Source organism: Ruditapes philippinarum, unplaced genomic scaffold (genome assembly GCF_026571515.1).
Source record: "Ruditapes philippinarum isolate M1 unplaced genomic scaffold, ASM2657151v2 ctg7186_1_1_1_1, whole genome shotgun sequence".
Lineage (NCBI taxonomy): Eukaryota > Metazoa > Mollusca > Bivalvia > Venerida > Veneridae > Ruditapes > Ruditapes philippinarum.
In genome coordinates, this window is record NW_026857318.1 from 1 (window position 1) to 18299 (window position 18299).

Below are 18299 nucleotides of genomic sequence, written 5' to 3' on the forward strand. Positions count from 1 at the left end.
TATCAATAGCATATATTTACTAAACAATATAACGATTACTTAAAATGACATATAGCATTGCAATATTATATTGGTAAATGTTATCAAAGAATAACTTAAATTGTCATTCGTACTTGTGGTTCGATACTTAATGAACGTACTTGTGGTTCGATCCTAAATGAATTAAAATAAAAACATTACATATAATCCTTTGCACATTTAACAATGATATATGTAAAAAATAAGAAACAATATAACATTAAGAATTACTTACAGGATCAATGGGATCCTTGGTATTTCCACTTAAACATACATCACACACTCCCCATTCTGGTGTTTGTAACTGCATGCTGTGAATGTAAAATTATTGTTAGCAATAGTGACAAATAGAATAGATCATATGACAGTCAAAGGACAAAGGGGTCAAAGACGCGGGGTTTGGCGGGAAATTCTTCAGAACCGACTGAACAATAAATTCAACCGAGAAATAAACAAATAAACAAAACCGTTTACAATTCAGTGGCCAATACAGAGATAAACAAACTTACAATACTAAAACCTTCTTCCAACAAAATATAACCATGAATTTAAAGAAGCAAAAGGTGACAAAGGCTTCACGCATCTACCTCCGCCAACAACTGATAGAGAATGACAAAAGCGCTCCGAATGAAACTGCGCTAAACTCTAGATACCGTACTATACGGTAAAAAACCAATACCATACCATGTCACTAAATTTCCGACCTGTCACAAAAGCATTCACTGTTTTAGAAGACACTTTTAATTGTGAAGTATATTATTATTGTAAAATTTATGTTAATGAAGTTTAAGTATACACCAGTTATTTTTGCCTTTTTAAAATATTTTTGACAAAGAAAGGCAAAACATTAAGCCTTATACCTTTGTAACTCAGGTTTCAACTTCAACTTGGCCTTAACAACCATGAAGTAATCTTGATACAACTTCCTCACTTTTAAGAAATAACACCATTAATGGTGTTTCTATAATAGTGACTATAATATTGACTCTACAATTGAGACCCTTACATTTGATTAAATAAATATAACAACAATATAATTAATGATTTGAATTTTGATACGATAATAATAGTCAATTGACCAGAGTACCCCCAATATTCAAATAATGAAAGTTAGTTATACTAAGAAGGCTGTATATATATTTGCAAATAATCTAAGAACCAAATTTCAAAATGTTATTCCATGCTAGTTTTTGCTATTTTAAAATATCTTACAAACAACTGACATACTAATACTAGTATTGTATTGTAACTTGTATTTCATAACAAGTACATGTTGTTTTTCATAAGAAAGTGCAATAACAGATTCAGCTTATTATTCCAGGTACAATTTTGCTATGTCATCATTATATAGAATTACAATTTTCACATTCCGAGGACTGTAGTGAAAGAGTTTCATTAACTAGAGGCTTTAAGGGTTAATTCTAGTTTCTTTTCATGTGAGTGCTTTTCACATAATGGTAAATTCATGAGCAAATAGTTGAAACATTTTTCCAATTAATTATGTTATTTATCTAATTAACTGTTGATAGCTGGCAGGGAAAACTGTTAACATTAGATTGCAATCTTGTAAATATATGGCAATTATTTAATGTTATAATAGTATATGGTAAATGTATGATGAAATCAGATTTTGTTTTTTTCTAAATCCCTGTTCTCTTTTCCCGTACGAAAACTTCCGCCCTGAAAAAAGCAGAAATTCCGCCTAGCTACTAGGCGTAATCCGTCTAAGGCATTTCAGGTTTACATATCACAGATTCCTCCTACAAGCAGGAATACGCTGCGAAATATGCAAATTTTCTTAGGAGGAAAACAGTAAGGGTAGCAGGAAAAAAATCCTCCTTAGAAAATTTATCCAGGAAAAAAATCAGCTTAAAGAAAGCACTAGCAGGAGAAAATTCCGCCTTAGGAAAATTCTTAGCCGGAAAAAATTCCGCCTAAAATATTTTAACCAGGAAAAAAATACCTACTTAGAAAATCACTAGCAGGAGAAAATTCTTCCTTGAAGGAATACTAGCAAAAAATCTGCCTAAGGAAATGAAGATATTCAATTTTGTGATAGTACACTAATAAAGTTGAATTATGGATGGATACAACATTATTTTTTAGCTGCATAAGAATAATTGGAATCCAAAATTGCAGACAGACAATAGGTGATCACAATTACAAAGCTTTTAAGTAATTTTTGTGAGCTTTACCATAATGTTTTCTACATTAGGGTGCATGTACAGTACGTAAAAGAGTCACACAAAAAACAGAAACACGAGTTATATTTTTTATTGCACTGCTATTGTATTGTTTTAATCCATGGCAAATTATTTCATTTTATTTCACTGTAAATGTTTTTTGTTCAGGCAGTTGTTTTCATTTTTAATCCAAGCATAACTGATCTGCTTTAACTTATGGTATCGTTAATATCCTTGTCCGTGACTCCTCCCCTCCCATTCTTTTTACACCAGCTTGAGACATATCCTGAAACACAAACAGTCATCAGTAAAACACTGCCACCACTAATATCTTATATTATTGTTTCTTGTCATTGTATGCAGTTATAATTATACATGCATTTAAACTATAATTCATTACAACCAAACTTAGTGTTACAAATTTACTCTCAAACTTAATGCAAAATTATTTAATTTATTCGAAATATATTTTTATTGTTTAAATGTATCCAAAAGTTACTTACCTGAATTTTTATGATATTGGTATTTATCTTCTTATCCAAGGTCATAATGTAGCATTCAAAATTCATTTACAACTGAGCATATCCAGATTATTGTCATTTTCATTCACAAGGCTAAGTCTTATTTTTTTTCTTTGAAAAATTCAAAAATATTCAATCCTTACACTTTAAACAAAATATTATCTCAAAAATTGCTTATATTTTATCACCACAATTTTTAACTATCAATAAAATCCTTTGTTATTTGCTTTATTTCCACTGTCTAAGCTTCTGCTGACCCATATTTCCTAGATTTCAAATTATGGACAAGTCCATGATATGATGGTAAACAGGGATAATCCAACCCATCGTTTTATTTTCACAATTATATAAAAATACCAGAAAATAAATGGAAAAAGAATCCAAAATTGATAATAAATATCTTTAAAAAAAACTTTGCAAAGTCCTTCTTAACAGACTCATCATATAAAATGTACTAAGTAACTGTTGCTTCCCCCCAAATAAATCGCATGGAACAGTCTGGACTGTAGCAGAATTTACGATCTGACCTGTGTGTTATCAAGTCTGTGGTGTTAAATCATAGTAGAGTGGTTACTAGAGGCAGTATTTATTTATTTATCCTGTTGATAAGAAATTTTCAGGGATATTACTCATTTAATTATATTACATTAAAAAGCTTAATATATGAGTTTAGTTCATACCCAAATTTAACAAAGTGAAATATATTCTATGCAAAAGTCATCACAACATCATTATATAATATGTTCTAAGTTTTAGTTTTGTTGTGGAGTTTTTTTTATCAATTAATGATTATGTATGTTTATGTTTGTACAAACAATATTTTAGTTTGGAAAATTAACAATGAATAAAAGCAGCAAAATAATTGTTGATCACTTAATAATCGATTTATTATATACCTGTCATCTTCAGAAATTTCTCCAAATTCAGAAATCTGTCTAGTAAAATTTTCTAAGTTCAATTTCTGGTTAAAAAGAAAGTCTAAGTACATAATTCCTGTTAACAAATAACTGACAAAATTCTAAGTCCTAAAACCCGTCTAAATTATTGCTCATCCCATATTTTCCGCCTAAGCCTTAGGCGGAATATGAAATTGCTTAGCAGGATTTTTTACAAAATTCCGTGTCCGTCTTAAATTAGCAGGAAAATCTTATATACACGGAAATTTTAAGCGTTTTCCTGCTTATATTAGGCGGAATCCTGCTATCTTTTTCGTACGGGTTGTTTCATATCATTTATTTGATCATTGATGATTTGAAATGTTCAGTGTCAGTTTAACATATTTGAAGATAACAATACTCAACTCAGTATTAGTAGTAGTCTCAGAAAGTTTTATGCTTATGGTCAAAGCAAGAGCTGTCTCTAAGACGATGAGTTTGGTCAACTTTTTTAGAGCTTGACAGTCAGAAAAGGGTCATAACTCTGTAAAAAGGTAAGTCAGAGTGAAGTTTGATGTTGATGCTCTCCGTATTCTTTGATATTCAAGCTCATATTAAGGTCAACCTAGTTGTAACAACATTGCATACCAACAAATGTTTGATGCTTATGACCATTAGAAATGAACAATAGTTCTCCACAAGATTTTTAGGTACTTCGATCATATCATTGTTTGATTGGCTTTTACGTCAAACAAACACAGTACAGGTTATATGGTGACTTTCCAGCTTTACTGGTGGATAAGACCTTACAGTCTCACTTACATCCCGGCAGAGCCCTGGTAGACGTCCGGGGTGATCCGGGAAAGACGGGGTACGACCGGAAACAACCAGGGTACATCCGTAACTCTGCCGGCAACGTCCTGGATGATCCGGGAACATCCGGCATTCGACCCCGGATGGAATAAAATATTTAATATCACCGGGGTAGTCTGGGATGATCCGGGAAGGTATAGCTTTGCCGGCTTCATCCTTAGCTCTGCCGGGAATGACCGGGTTATACCGGGAAAGCACCGTAGCTCTGCCGGCACAAACCGGGGATGATCCGGGGTATGATATAGCCGGTAGAGCTATGGTAGAGCCCTGGTATATGCCAGCAGAGCCCCGGTAACTACAGGCAGAGCCCCGGAGGATAAAGGTAGAGCTACGGTTGATCCCGGTAGAGCCCCGGCAAAGCCCGGATCATTTCTAAAGAATAAGGACAATTTGCGATGATTGAACTTGTTTGTATTAAAAGCCTTCCCATTTCCCTTCTTTCCAGTATGGCATAAGGATTTTTCAGAAAATCATCATGAATTACTATTCTGGAACAATAGATATTATATTAGATAAAAATTATGTATCAAAGTTATCATTTTTGAGTGTTTTCAATCCACCGGGGCTCTGCCTGGATCATCCTGGGCTCTGCTGGGGCTCTACCTTGGTCAACCAGGGCTCTTCCGGCGTCATCCGGGAACGACTGGGGAAGCAACGGCATGAACCGTAGCTTCACCTGGGCTTTGCCTGGATGATCCAGAGCGCATCCTGGGTGGTTAGTTGAGAACTACCGTAGTGCTGCCGGGGTAAGTGTGACCACAACAATAATTTCATCCCTGATCGTCCCCGATCATCCCGGTAACTTACCAAGATGGTCCTGGGCTCTGCCGGGAGTAAGTGAGACCGAGGCTTTAGGTGCCCTACTGGCCTGAACGGGCATTTGAGTAGAACCACTGACAAAAAGTTAGGTTATACATGTACTTCTTATTACATTTTCTTCCTTTATATGACTAAGATATAAAAACAATTGTCAGACTCTGCACACAAAGACTTTTATCAAGATATTGGTAAATGTAAGTAAAACTAAAATTGAAGTCTTGTCTGGATATAAATATAGAGATAAGGTGGCACAGTCAGTGGTTTAAACTTATGACTTTTGTAGACAGTGGCAGAGGTAAACCAGTCCTTTCCTCTAAAGTGTCATAATGTATTTACTGATTTAATTATCCCCCGCCGATGGAATCGGGAGGGGGATATCGGGAGGGGGATATAGTTTTGGCGTTGTCCGTCCTTCCGTCCGTCCGTCCGAGCAGACGAGAGCTACATTATGAGGTTTAGGTTTATGTACAGGCACTCTGTATGGGGTTCATTCCGTAGAGACATGTATTATGTGGTTAAAAATGCTCTTATGGGGTTAAAAAAATTTGCTCTTGTGGGGTTAAGAGATCAAAGGAATAACCCCACAAACACGTCTGCTAAGTATGTCCGTCCATCCGTCCGTCCGAATTTCGTTTCCGGAGTAGTTCTCTGCAACTAATGGCTGGAATTCAACGAAACTTTATGGGAATGTTGATCAGCATGTGAAGTTGTGCACCTGGGTATTTTCGTCAGGATATTTTTAGTATTTTTAGAGTTATTGCCCTTGACTTAGTAAAACGTCCGAATTTCGTTTCCGGAGTAGTTCTCTGCAACTAATGGCTGGAATTCAACGAAACTTTATGGGAATGTTCATCAGCATGTGAAGTTGTGCACCTGGGTATTTTCTTCTGGATATTTTTAGTATTTTTAGAGTTATTGCCCTTGACTTAGTAAAATTTTGTAATTTTCAACTTGTGTCGCATGTAACTCAAAAAGTATTTGATCTAGAGTCATGAAACTTTACAGGAATGTTGATCAGTATGTGTAGTTGTGTACCTGGGTATTTTCATCTGGATTTTTTTAGCATTTTTAGAGTTATTGCCCTTGACTTAGTAAAATTTTGTAATTTTCAACTTGTGTCGCATGTAACTCAAAAAGTGTTTGACCTAGAGTCATGAAACTTTACAGGAATGTTGATCAGTATGTGTAGTTGTGCACCTGAGTATTTTCGTCCGGATATTTTTATTATTTTTAGAGTTATTGCCCTTGACTTAGTAAAATTTGGCAATTTTCAACTTGTGTCACATGTAACTCAAAAAGTATTTGACCTAAAGTAATGATACTTTACAGGAATGTTGATCAGCATGTGTAGTTGTGCACCTGGGTATTTTCGTCTGGATTTATTTAGTATTTTTAGAGTTATTGCCCTTGACTTAGAAAATGTTTGCAATTTTCAACATGTGTCGCATGTAACTCAAAAAGGATTTGACATAGAGTCATTTAACCTTATTGGAAAGTTGCTCAGCATATTTAGTTTGTTCCTGGGGTTTCGCTTGTGGATTTATCCAGTATTTGTAGAGTTATTTCCCTTGACTTAGTAAAAACTGTTTCATTATGTTGTTATTTGATCCTTGAGTGCTTGAGTTAGAATCGACCAACTTTACAGGAATAATGATCAACATCACTAAATTACGAATAATGAAGTCTGGAGATTAAGATGTTTTTACATCTAGGTGAGCTATTGTGATCCCCCACCGTCCGTCGTCATGCGTCGTCAGCAATTTCTTTAATCAACATATTCTCAGAAACAAATGACTGCACAGCAACCAAACTTTACAGGAATGATCCTAGGGTGGTCCCCTGCCAAAGTTGATCAAATGGTTCCGGTCTGTTGCATAGCCTTATGTCTTCAGTTGTTGTGTTAATAATAACCAGTACTCGGCGGGGGATATAAATTCAACGAATTTGCTTGTTGTTATTGTTTCACGAAATGACATTGAACATATTGCCTTTTAACTCCAATGACATGCAAGTTTTGTTTGTATTTCATTGAGATGTTTAAGATATATATTGATACTCAGGAAGATTAAAAGGCTTTTGTATTTATCTAGCCTGAAGTTGACCAAGAATGGAAAACGTTAGATCTATGAACCTTGGATTCCGTACTGTTAGTACCATAACTCTACCTTGTCTAATTTTGGAGTTATTGCCCTTTGTTCCTATAAAAAAAAACTACACTGTGTGAATCAATAAGAAGTGGTTTCTCTGTGTCCAAAACCTGTTTGGGGAGCATCAACAAGTTTCTTATTGCTTTGTTTTGTAACAATATTTCCAATGCTTTATCCTTTTTTCAACGTTTATCATTATTCTCAATAAATGAGAAGTTTAATTACTTTACATGCAGTACTGATGCAGAATTCAAGAATATGTTTAAGTGTCTGCCCATCTGTCAGCAACTGAAATGCTGTTTCTTGTGTTGATACTAGAGCAGCATTTGAGGGATCACATACATTAAATAACATCATTCCATGACCTCTATGAATGAGTTTCTTGCTTTGGATAATGCCAGTCTGCTGTTTTAGATGAAATTATCAATTGTTCTAGTACTATAAGAAAATCAAAGTGCTGAAAGCACTGATGGGGGCGCAATATGTGCTAAATTCGAGATTTGTATAGCAATCTACTTTAGGTGTTCCAATCTGATATCATTCTTCTTTCAAAGTTGAATAAGTGCCCATTTTGTACACAATATTATAGTATCGCTTCCAAACTCTTGTCAAAATTGAAAATCATGTACCAAGAACATACTAACAAACCCAGGCAAAATGCATAATTGATATCATATATATCATGAATAAACATTTTAAATTATGACATTTGATTTTGTTGGGAAACTATAGTTGCTTAACCAATTTTCATGTAAAGTACTTCCTTACGTGAATGTATAACACATAAATCAGTGTACTTACTATATTTATTCCAAGAAATGATTATGCAGATAGAAAATAAACAGAAAATTTAACTGTCTATAAAATATTTCTAAAATAAAACCAGGACTGTAAGAACAAACTTATTTTTTGTAGAAACCTTTCAAGCACAATAGATAATACATGTGAGAATGTAAATTGGAATGGATACATATAATCAAGTTGGCATTGAAAACAAGAGCCACTATCTAGCTTGGGCCATGCTTGGCTTTTTCTTATATTGAAAGTCAAACACATCAGTAGGAGAATATTGTAATATCTATTAGAGTACTCCTAGAAAACATAATATAAATGTATAAAGTAAATTTCAAATTTGAATAGTAAAGGTCATAGTTGAATGACAATTGTTCTTTTGTCCAAGAATGAATCAAATCATAGACAAAAACAAAGTTATGACAATGTGAGTGAATTTCAATTGTTTAACCTTGGAGGTAATGGTCATTTAAAGGTCAAAATATATCAGAAAAATTCAACATGTTGGTTCTGTGTTTGTTTGTTCAAGCATGATTCAAATCTGTAAAAAATAACAAAGTAATGACAATTCCAGCTAACTTCAAAGATATTTTATATCAAATAAAGGTCAAGGTCATATATGAACTTGAAGGGCTTTTGTCACAAAAACATGTCTCCCAAAACTGTGTATGGTTCTGATCACTCTTTTGAATTTTGGCAGTTGTACATGTGATAGATTTTTCTTTTTTTAACTCTTCGGCCATTTTGTGCAGAGAAACAGGACATGGCTGCCATCGTTGGATACCCACAATTGATAAACATGTCACATAACATGCAATCAATGATGAATATTAATGGTTCGGCCATGGGTATCTGACAATGAGAACATGCCAACAATGTGCACAATTAAGGATGGCACTGTACACCCCTGTTTAGTCTTGTTTGAAATCTAACCAGCAGTTTAAACATTACTTTTTTTATATAAGTTAAAGATAGAAAACATTATCAATTTTAATCCTATACTTATTATGGGTATTTATTGGATTCATTATTCAAAATTAAATGAAAGAGCATGGAACAAAATATTTTCAAGATCTAGTAAAATCTAAATGTTTTTAAAATTTAGTAGAATCAAAATTTACAATAAATATATCAATAAATATACTATAAAGTACATTATAACAATACATGTATTTTGGATAATACACTCTCAGCTGAAATACTTTAAATGGGTGTGGTATTATAAATGTTTGTAAATATTGTAAGTTATCTAATCAATAAGTCTATTCTTAATAAAAGAAACTTGCATCTTGATATTTTCTGTACAAACTAGAACTGTCATTGTCATGGCGTGAATACCCCCACATACCAATTTGTCAGAATCAACAGTAGTCATTTACAGCTCAGCCAAATCTGAGGGAAGTAAGCCAGTGCATTGCTAAGTTATATATTCTACATGTTTTAGTAGAAAAGATCAAAGTGAACTTTACCTTGGACCTACTGACCTCAAAACTAAAACTGCCATTGAATGACTTCAATAACACCCCCCCCCCCCCCCCCCCATTTCATGCAGCCTTGCCTGGAGGTGTTTTATGATGAATATATGAGACCATTTGAGCAGACAAGCTTATTGTAATAAAAGCCCCTGTGACCTTGACCTTTGCCCCAGTAACCTCAAAATCAATAGGGGTATTCTACTAATCTTGACTAACCTCCATGCCAAATATTAAGACTATGGGTCTAAGGATTCTTAGGTAATTGGGCGGACAAGCTTTAATTAGCCAAGGCCCCTGTGACCATGACCTTAGACCTGAAAATAAATAGGGATCATCTACTAATCATGACTAACCTCCATGCCAAATATGAAGACTGTGGGTCGAAGGATTCTTAAGTTATTGGGCAGAAAAGCTTTCTTCAGTCAAGACCCCTGTGACCTTGACCTTTGACTTGGTGTTCTCAAAATTAATGGAGGTCATCTACTAATCATGACTTACCTCCATGCCAAATATGAAGACTGTGGGTCAAAGGAATCTTAATTTTATGGACGGACATGAAAAAAGCCACGGACGCCCGACGGCCGGACAAGCTGATTCCAGTGTAGCCCCCTTACAACTTTGTTGTGCAGGGGTATAACAGATTTCAAACATTGATAAGTTAGCTCATCTTCTTGGTGATGAACTGGCGCCTCTATATTCAAATGTGGTTCTGTTCATACACAAGTTATCTCATGTTCTTCATGATAAACTCTCACCTTGAAGTTGATAGAGTTCTGTTCATACATATTTCAAAAATAGATAAGTGATCTTATTTTCCTGGTGAAAAACTGGTCGCTCATTCAATATCAATACATATCATGTCACTCATTCAAGTTCTATACATATTATAATATTTCAAATATTGGAAAGTTATCTCATGTTCTAGGTGAAAGACTGGTGATTAGTTTTCTCCTCAATGTCTTTTCTTTTTCTTATTAAATTAAGTCAAGTTACTATATTCATGAGGCTTTCGACATCACACATTCCAACATTGCAAATGGCAAGCAGTCTCCTGGTATTCCAATTTCTTTAAGTTTTGAAAAACCCAAATGTGTCAATTTCTCTAGTATTTCCGACATGAAGACACATCTACATGCATCTGTCCTTATCACTCCTGCTATTACTGTTCTATCATACAAACGCCACTGTTTCCTGAAATATTTGTTTAGAAAAAGTTTACAGCAAAATAAAAAATCCATTATTTTTGTTGTTTTTTTTTTTCGGGGAGGGGGGTGGGGGCAATTTAAAGCACAATTTCCAGCTTTACTGCTTGATGAAGACCTTGGTGCACCTATGTGTATGATTTCAGGCACCTGGGTACCATCAATGTTCCATAAATGAGCTAGATAGCTTTCTCACATGAAATGATCCGTAAACACTTGCAGAGCACGAACCTACAGCAGTGAAAGGCTTAAAGGTTTAAAGTCAACCAATCGCCACAGACACCCCAAGTATTTTATCTATTTGCTAAGCAGCAATTTTTTCAAAATCATTTAAATTTATAAATGTGAGTGATTCTGATAAGCTATAGACAGCTAAGTGAAATCATATATGTCAGATATGTCGGAGTGCTTATTGTGAATATTCATTATTTTAAATTAATGTGAATTCTTCTGAGGTGAAAAGGAAAGGAAAGCTGAATTCCTAAATACATGTTACATGTCACAATTGTTCTTGTTATTAATTTTGTTCCTAATTTCTATTCTATAAGATGATATTTAAATTCACTGTAATTCCTTTTTAAAATTTGGATTTTTGTGACAATAGTCTATCCAGTGACAGAAGCTCACTGACTTAAAATAGACTATCCTGTGTCAGCCTTTAAACAAGTCAAGAAATAAAAGCTATTAGAATATAATAATTAAGAAATATCATATACAACCACTTCTAAATTATCATGTACCGCTTCTTTAAATGCCATGCTACTGAAAGAAACATTTTACCATTTATTCACTGCAAGGTTTGTCAGATTGACAGTCTCACATTTTATTTCATCCTCATTGACCCTAAAGCATCCTTAAAATCAATATCGTGCCGTTCACATTTACAAATCTGACATGTAGGCCCACCATCTGAAACAGAAAGTTGGAAAGATAAAATATAATTATTATTAGATATACATATAGTATCCCAATAATTATGTTAGTTGAAATCAATAGTCAAATCAATAATTTAAGCAGTGTTAGAAATTAGCAGTAGTCCTATAGCCCCTGAATACTAAATTTCTCCTCGGGCTACCAACTTTTCACAGTAACAGGCCTGACCAAGCCACTGTATTTTAAGAGGCAATATAAACAACTGTTTTGAACAAATTAATCGTGCCAGAGAAATGTCTTTTGGGCTAGTTAATATTCCAATCTGGTAGTCCGACCAGGCTAGTCGATTCAAATCCTAATTTCTTACACTGTTTAAGAAACAATTTGTTCAAAATTGTCCAAGAACAAAGATTTTTATAGTATACTATAGTAGTTATAGTGTATATACAGTATGTACTAAATGTCTTTTCAATCTACTATACTGTCCTTAAATTTTAAGAAAACAACTATCTTTAAAATCCATTGTCTCAGAAATTGCAAAACCAAGTAAATGAAATTGTTCTGTATTTTGTATTATTCTACACAACTTCTGATCACAAAAGCTTCAAGGACATTAATGAGTGAATCAGGTCCTATCCTGAAAGATTGTTGCGTACAAGTTTGAAGACAATCCATTCAAAAATAACAAAGTCATAGCCACTAATAGCAAAAATCAGGAAAATTTAAATATTTTACCTTGAATGTTTATATGGAGGTCAAGTTTAGTCTGGTCTATTTGAAGGGTTGTTGTGGCCAAGTATGAAGACAATACACCAAGATCTGAAAAGTTATGAAAGGTTAAAGTTTGTTGACAGCAACGGGAAAGCTGTCATGACTGTAACAATATATTTTGACCCTAAATGCAAACTGAAAGTTCTAGCCTATACACACTGTTGAGGATAGCCGTTCAGCATTTTTTCAATAATAAATAAATGCAATGATAAAATTGGTAACTTGCAAGTCTTCTAACATTTTTACAAAAAATGAACATATATATTTTTTCCTAATAATTCTACGATGACGTTCAGCCTTTTATATTATAACAAGATATCGGAAAGATATATGAGAAATGAATTGGCCCGTGGACTTTAATGTCAATCATAGAGCTCTTATGCAAAATGTAATGGTAAGCAAACATCCAGCATTTTTCAAAGTTTTCAAGTAGCTAAAAGTGAAATAAAACAAGAGCTGTCCGTAAGACAGCGCGCTCGACTTTTTTATTGCTTGCCAATAAAAAAAGTTTTTGCAGTAAAAGGCAATACAAGAATCTCTGTATTTTTAAAGTGAACTAGTTGTTTGATACCCTTGAATATTACAGCAATGTTTATATGACATAATTTATGGTAAAGTGAACAAGTGGATAGGAATGAATTTTTTTAGATTTTTTAAGTTTTTTAGTGCTTGCCTATAATACAAAACATTGACAGTTAAGGGCCATAATTCAAATAAAATCTTTGACAGAATTACCTTCTCCTGGACATGTTTTGGGAATCATGATTGTAAAAACAAGTATTCCAACTTTCAAATTAATATCTCAAACAGTTCAGTCAAAAAGTGGACTGGTACTAAAAAACTTAACCAAGATTCTAAGTCGATAAAAGGCCTTAATTTTTAAAACAAATCCTTGACAGAGTTACCTTCTCTTGCGTACAGATGGGGTAATGATGTGAAAATAGCATTAAAAGTTTCAAAGCAATATCTCAAAGGGTTAAGGCAATAAGTGGATTTTACCCATATTCAATGTATTTTCTAAGTCAAAAAGGGGCATATTCTGTCAAAAACCTTGACAGAGTTATGTCCTCTTGTCTGTTGATGAAGGTCGTGATGGTAAAACAAGTATGGTCAGTTTCAAAGCAATACCTCCAATGGTTTTTGAAATAAAGTGAGGTGGTACAAAAAACTTAACCAAGCTCAATACACTTTCTAAGTCAAAAAAGGGCCATAATTCTGTCAAAAACCTTGACAGAGTTATGTACTCTTGTCTGTAGATGGAGGTTATGATGGTGAACAAGTATGGTAAGTTTCAAAGCCATACTTGTAATACTTCTGAAATAAAGTGGGGTGGTACGAAAAACTTAACCAAGGTGTGACGCCAACGCCGACGCCGGGGCGAGTAGGATAGCTCCCCTTTTCATAGAAAAGTCGAGCTAATTATTAAAAATACTTTGTCATAATTCAACTACTGTTGGAAATTGACCCACATGTTTGATTACAAAATTAATGTATCTATATAATAATGTCCATAAAAATATAATAAATTAATTTTCAGTCTCTTTCTCTTTGCCCTTTCACACAGATTTAAATTATTCAACTCCATGATTTTCAGAAGGAAAAAAAATCTTTTGATCATCAAACACTACAAATTACTATACCAACTGTAAATTGCAGTCTGTGCGAAAGGCTGTCGGTCCTCGGACCTCGCCAACTAAAAATCTGTAGGGTCGACATAAATTTCGATACAGTCAGTTGTCATGTCGGAATAAAATTTCAGCCAGTTTGAAACAATTTTTGGCCTTCTGAAATATGCAAAGCTTCAAAGATCGATCTATCTTTTTAATTTTTGCTTGTATTCACAGACCAAGATAACCAAAATCACCGCAGGATACGACCAGTTTTTGCTAAGTAATGTAAGCCACCATCTTGTCTCGGTTTAATTTCTTTACCAAAACATATTTTTTCTCCAATCTTCAAAATTAAACCTTTGAAAGATGTACATGTATTGTTCATTCGGAACTGCCTCGGCTATTATCTACAATATTAACCTTGGAAACAATACGGATTGAAAGTAGTTCTACCACGTGGTTTCAGATGTAAACAGAAACAGAGATAATGTAAATCGAATGTATATATTTGACATCTAATGCCTGTTCGGGTACTCTTTTGCTTGAAATTTGTCTGACAACAATTTGTAATTTAGATATGCCTATTGATGTTCAATTTTAAACAAATCCGACGAAATGTCAACAGGTTGGGTTTTTGTACTTTCGGTTTCTACAACCATAATAATAAACATATAAATAATGAATTGTTTGCTTTTGTACCTATAATATCACTCATTTAAGGTGATCGTTTACTACATATATTGGAAATAAACTTGTAAACAACGCCCAGCATTAAATTACTTTTTGTTTACATGTTTATTTTCTTAGCGTAGGTTAGACCGAAATACCGCATCCGTTCTGTGTATTCATACTATTGTGTTCGAGGTCCTTATCCGAAGACTGACGGAAAGGGCCGAGTAGTTGCGATTGTGTATTGTTTTCTTGTGAATTATACTAATGTTTTATCAATTATGTTTCTGTATATTTTTTTCTTTAGTATCTTATAGTTGAGTCTGATAATTCATATATGCTAAATATTTTTCTTTATAATTATGGCAATATCCCTTCCCCATACCTACAAAAAAAACCTGTCAGAGTCCGGACGTGGGAAAAATCATCAGTCTAAGGATACCAGTCCTTGCGGGTGGAATTTTTTTTTACTTTCGCATTGACTGAAATTGTATATGATATTCAATAAAATCTTCTTTTAGAAAAACAAATTTGCATATTATTGTTTTAGGCAACTCATTTTTAAAATGCTGTACAGCTAGCCTCAACAGTGAGTATGTGCTAGTCGTATTTGACTCGCATACAGCCAATACTGGTTCATACTGCTAGCCACTGCCTATTCCTCTACCAATTCCATGAATACTATTAGTATAATAATCAAATAGATGTTAAACAATAAAAGTAATGATGACTTAATATGATGTATATAAAATTCCGCTGCTAAAGACAAGTTGTTTTTATTGATTGTTTATATCAACAAAGGTAATGAAATAGATAAATACAGAATCCCTAAAGAAAGCCCAACACGGCAATATTGAAAATGTTGCAGGCTCGGTTTGATTGAGCCTGTTCATGGACGGTACTGGAAAGTGCAAGTTACCGTCCACGCCCCCTAGCACCGGCTTAAGCAGAATTCAACATTTAACATGACCTGGTAAAATTTAGAATTTTGAAACATCCGCAGATGTGTTCATATGGCGGTTATCATGGAACCTTCAATGTGACACGTTAGTGCCATTCCATGAAAAGCGGCATATGGTCCCCAAGTAAAAAAATGCGTGTGCCCTAAACGAGAAAACAATGGGCGGAACTAAATAAAATGGAATTTTGAAAGGGGATCTGAGGTTATGAAGTAAGTTTATCAAATTTCCCCGGCAACAGAGTTGTGTGAAAAAAATGTCAATTTGATTAGCCCTTGAAGCAACCATGCACAACATGTGTATTAATAAATCCTTACAATTATCAAGAAAATAGAACAATTATTTTATCAAGCACGTAAGCAATAAAGATGTAATTTGACTGGTTTACAGAGAAAAATAGTTGAAAGTATCTTGACAGGTATTAATTGGAAATAGATACACAGTTCAACTGTTAAATGGAAGCGGTCAATCAGCTGTTTCGAAAATGAAAGTACACACCAAAAACACTTCAAATTCACATTCTTTGCGTAATTAATTTACAGAGTGCGTAAATGAACGCAACAAATTGTTAACGGTAAACCTTGTACGTTTTTTAGTTGATTTTAAAGCGTAAAATATGCCGATATTCACATTATCTGGAATCTGTTACATTTAATAATATAATCAGTTATCTTAATTCTTATTATTATCGACCTGTGGTTTTGAATTTTAATACAACTACTTTTTTCAGATATAAATATCTATAAATTTACAAATAAAAAATCTAAAAAATTATGGACTGACCATGAATATCATGAAATCCTACATCTAATGAAGGCAAAACTGTGAAAATCAGATCTACAGTCATGTATGAAATAAGTATATCTTTTATTGAATTACGGACAGGGCGGACTGTGACTCAAGATTAGGCGGACCGTGATTTTTAAAGTATTTATATGTGGACTAATGTAATAAAAGTATTAAATTATTGATGTCCCAAAATACGGTCCGCCTAGTCTCAAGTCACAGTCCGCACTGGTACGGTCCGCCCTGTCTCACGGTCTCCCTGTCCTGCAGGGTCATATTGTATTTAACAATAACTAATTATTTTATCTAGTCCTTAAAATTTTGGGACCTCTCATAGGATAGGATTTATTCATTACAGGTCTGGGACAGTACCTCCAGTCGCTTGCAAAAATCAAGATCATAAAATTGAAAACTATCATTTTTCACCAATTATTACATTTTACCTGTATATCAATGACAAGTTTTGGGCTATCTTTGTTTAAGCTTAGATAGCTAATACAGTAAATTGAGTAATCATTAGACTGATAGAGATGTGTTCAAAAATTAGTCAAAAAATGTAATAATATTTAAGAAAAATTTTTTCAGGTTTCTGAATAAGTCAGATATTAATTAGGTGGTTTCGAACAATAAAAATGATAAGAAAAACCAATATTTTTTAAAAAATTGAAAAGTGGACCGAAGTTGAAAAAAGGCCGAGCTGACACGGGGCCGAGTACGTTTTAGGGCCGAGCCAACACTGCACTAAAATTAGCAGTCTATCAAGCGAAATATATCAATAGCTTTACCAGATTGTGAAGAAAACTTGATTATACATACGGAATTGATTGCAACCAAAATATCAACGCAATAGCTGTGACTTCCTATATTGATAGCAGATCTTCTCAACCTTTACTCGGAATAACTGACCAAGATGGCGATTTCGGGAAAATGACGTCAGAGGGAAAATAGTTCGTATTCATACGCATACAAATTTTTACTCAGTCATTCACACTTTTTAACCATTTTAAGCTTGAACTGTTGAAAGTTATCTAATTTGAAAATCGTATTCCATCTTCCTGAATTATTGTGTTCTATGATAGTTAGTTAATTTATGACTTGATAAAATTGGCACCAAATTTTTGTAAGTACTTTGGCTCTCATGCATCGGGAACCAGAAGGTAGAACAAATAAACTGGTTCTCATTAAATTTTTATCGACTGCTAGCGTAGTAATATTCGAATCGCGTAAAGCAATGGTATTTGTAATTTTGTGATAAAAGGATTTAAAATTAAGTAATAAAATGACCAGTCAATTTTAAATTAGATAAGGTATTATGATGATCTGAATATTATAGCAAAATATTGGAACTATTTTTTTGCTCAGCGCAGCTAGATAGCCTAAACGCGTTCAGAAGGTAGTAAGCTGAATTTATCGTAATTACATTGGGGGCTTGCGCCCCCAAAAAGCGCTAAATAGAAATATAAGTTTTAGTAATGGTATCTGACTATCTGCTATAATATGTAATAATGATGCAAGACAAAAAATCAAGCACTTGCTAGATGTCTTCACAGGTGGAGATGATGGGGGGGGGGAATATTTGGCTCTTGGATATCTCAAAAGAATCTCTACTGCTTTAAACAGTTACCCTTGTACTGATGATCAATGATGCAAGATTCATATATAATATGGCACTAAACATAATGATACAAAACATTTTTAGCAAGTCCTAAGACGATTCCTGTAATAT

At 33.8% G+C, this 18299-nt stretch overlaps 2 long non-coding RNA genes across 2 annotated transcripts; both read right to left on the minus strand.

The window, feature by feature from the left end:
• Nucleotides 1–2276: 2276 nt before the first annotated feature.
• On the minus strand, nucleotides 2277–3148 carry LOC132749369 (uncharacterized). Its single transcript, XR_009628404.1, has 2 exons — nucleotides 2705–3148; nucleotides 2277–2487 (listed from the first exon to the last, which is right to left on the minus strand). It is a non-coding gene; the product is annotated as an uncharacterized LOC132749369 (long non-coding RNA).
• Nucleotides 3149–8224: 5076 nt separating this feature from the next.
• LOC132749371 (uncharacterized) lies at nucleotides 8225–17774 on the minus strand. The gene is made up of 4 exons (XR_009628406.1): nucleotides 17390–17774; nucleotides 12514–12597; nucleotides 11686–11814; nucleotides 8225–10894 (listed from the first exon to the last, which is right to left on the minus strand). It is a non-coding gene; the product is annotated as an uncharacterized LOC132749371 (long non-coding RNA).
• Between the last annotated feature and the right edge of the window lie 525 nt (nucleotides 17775–18299).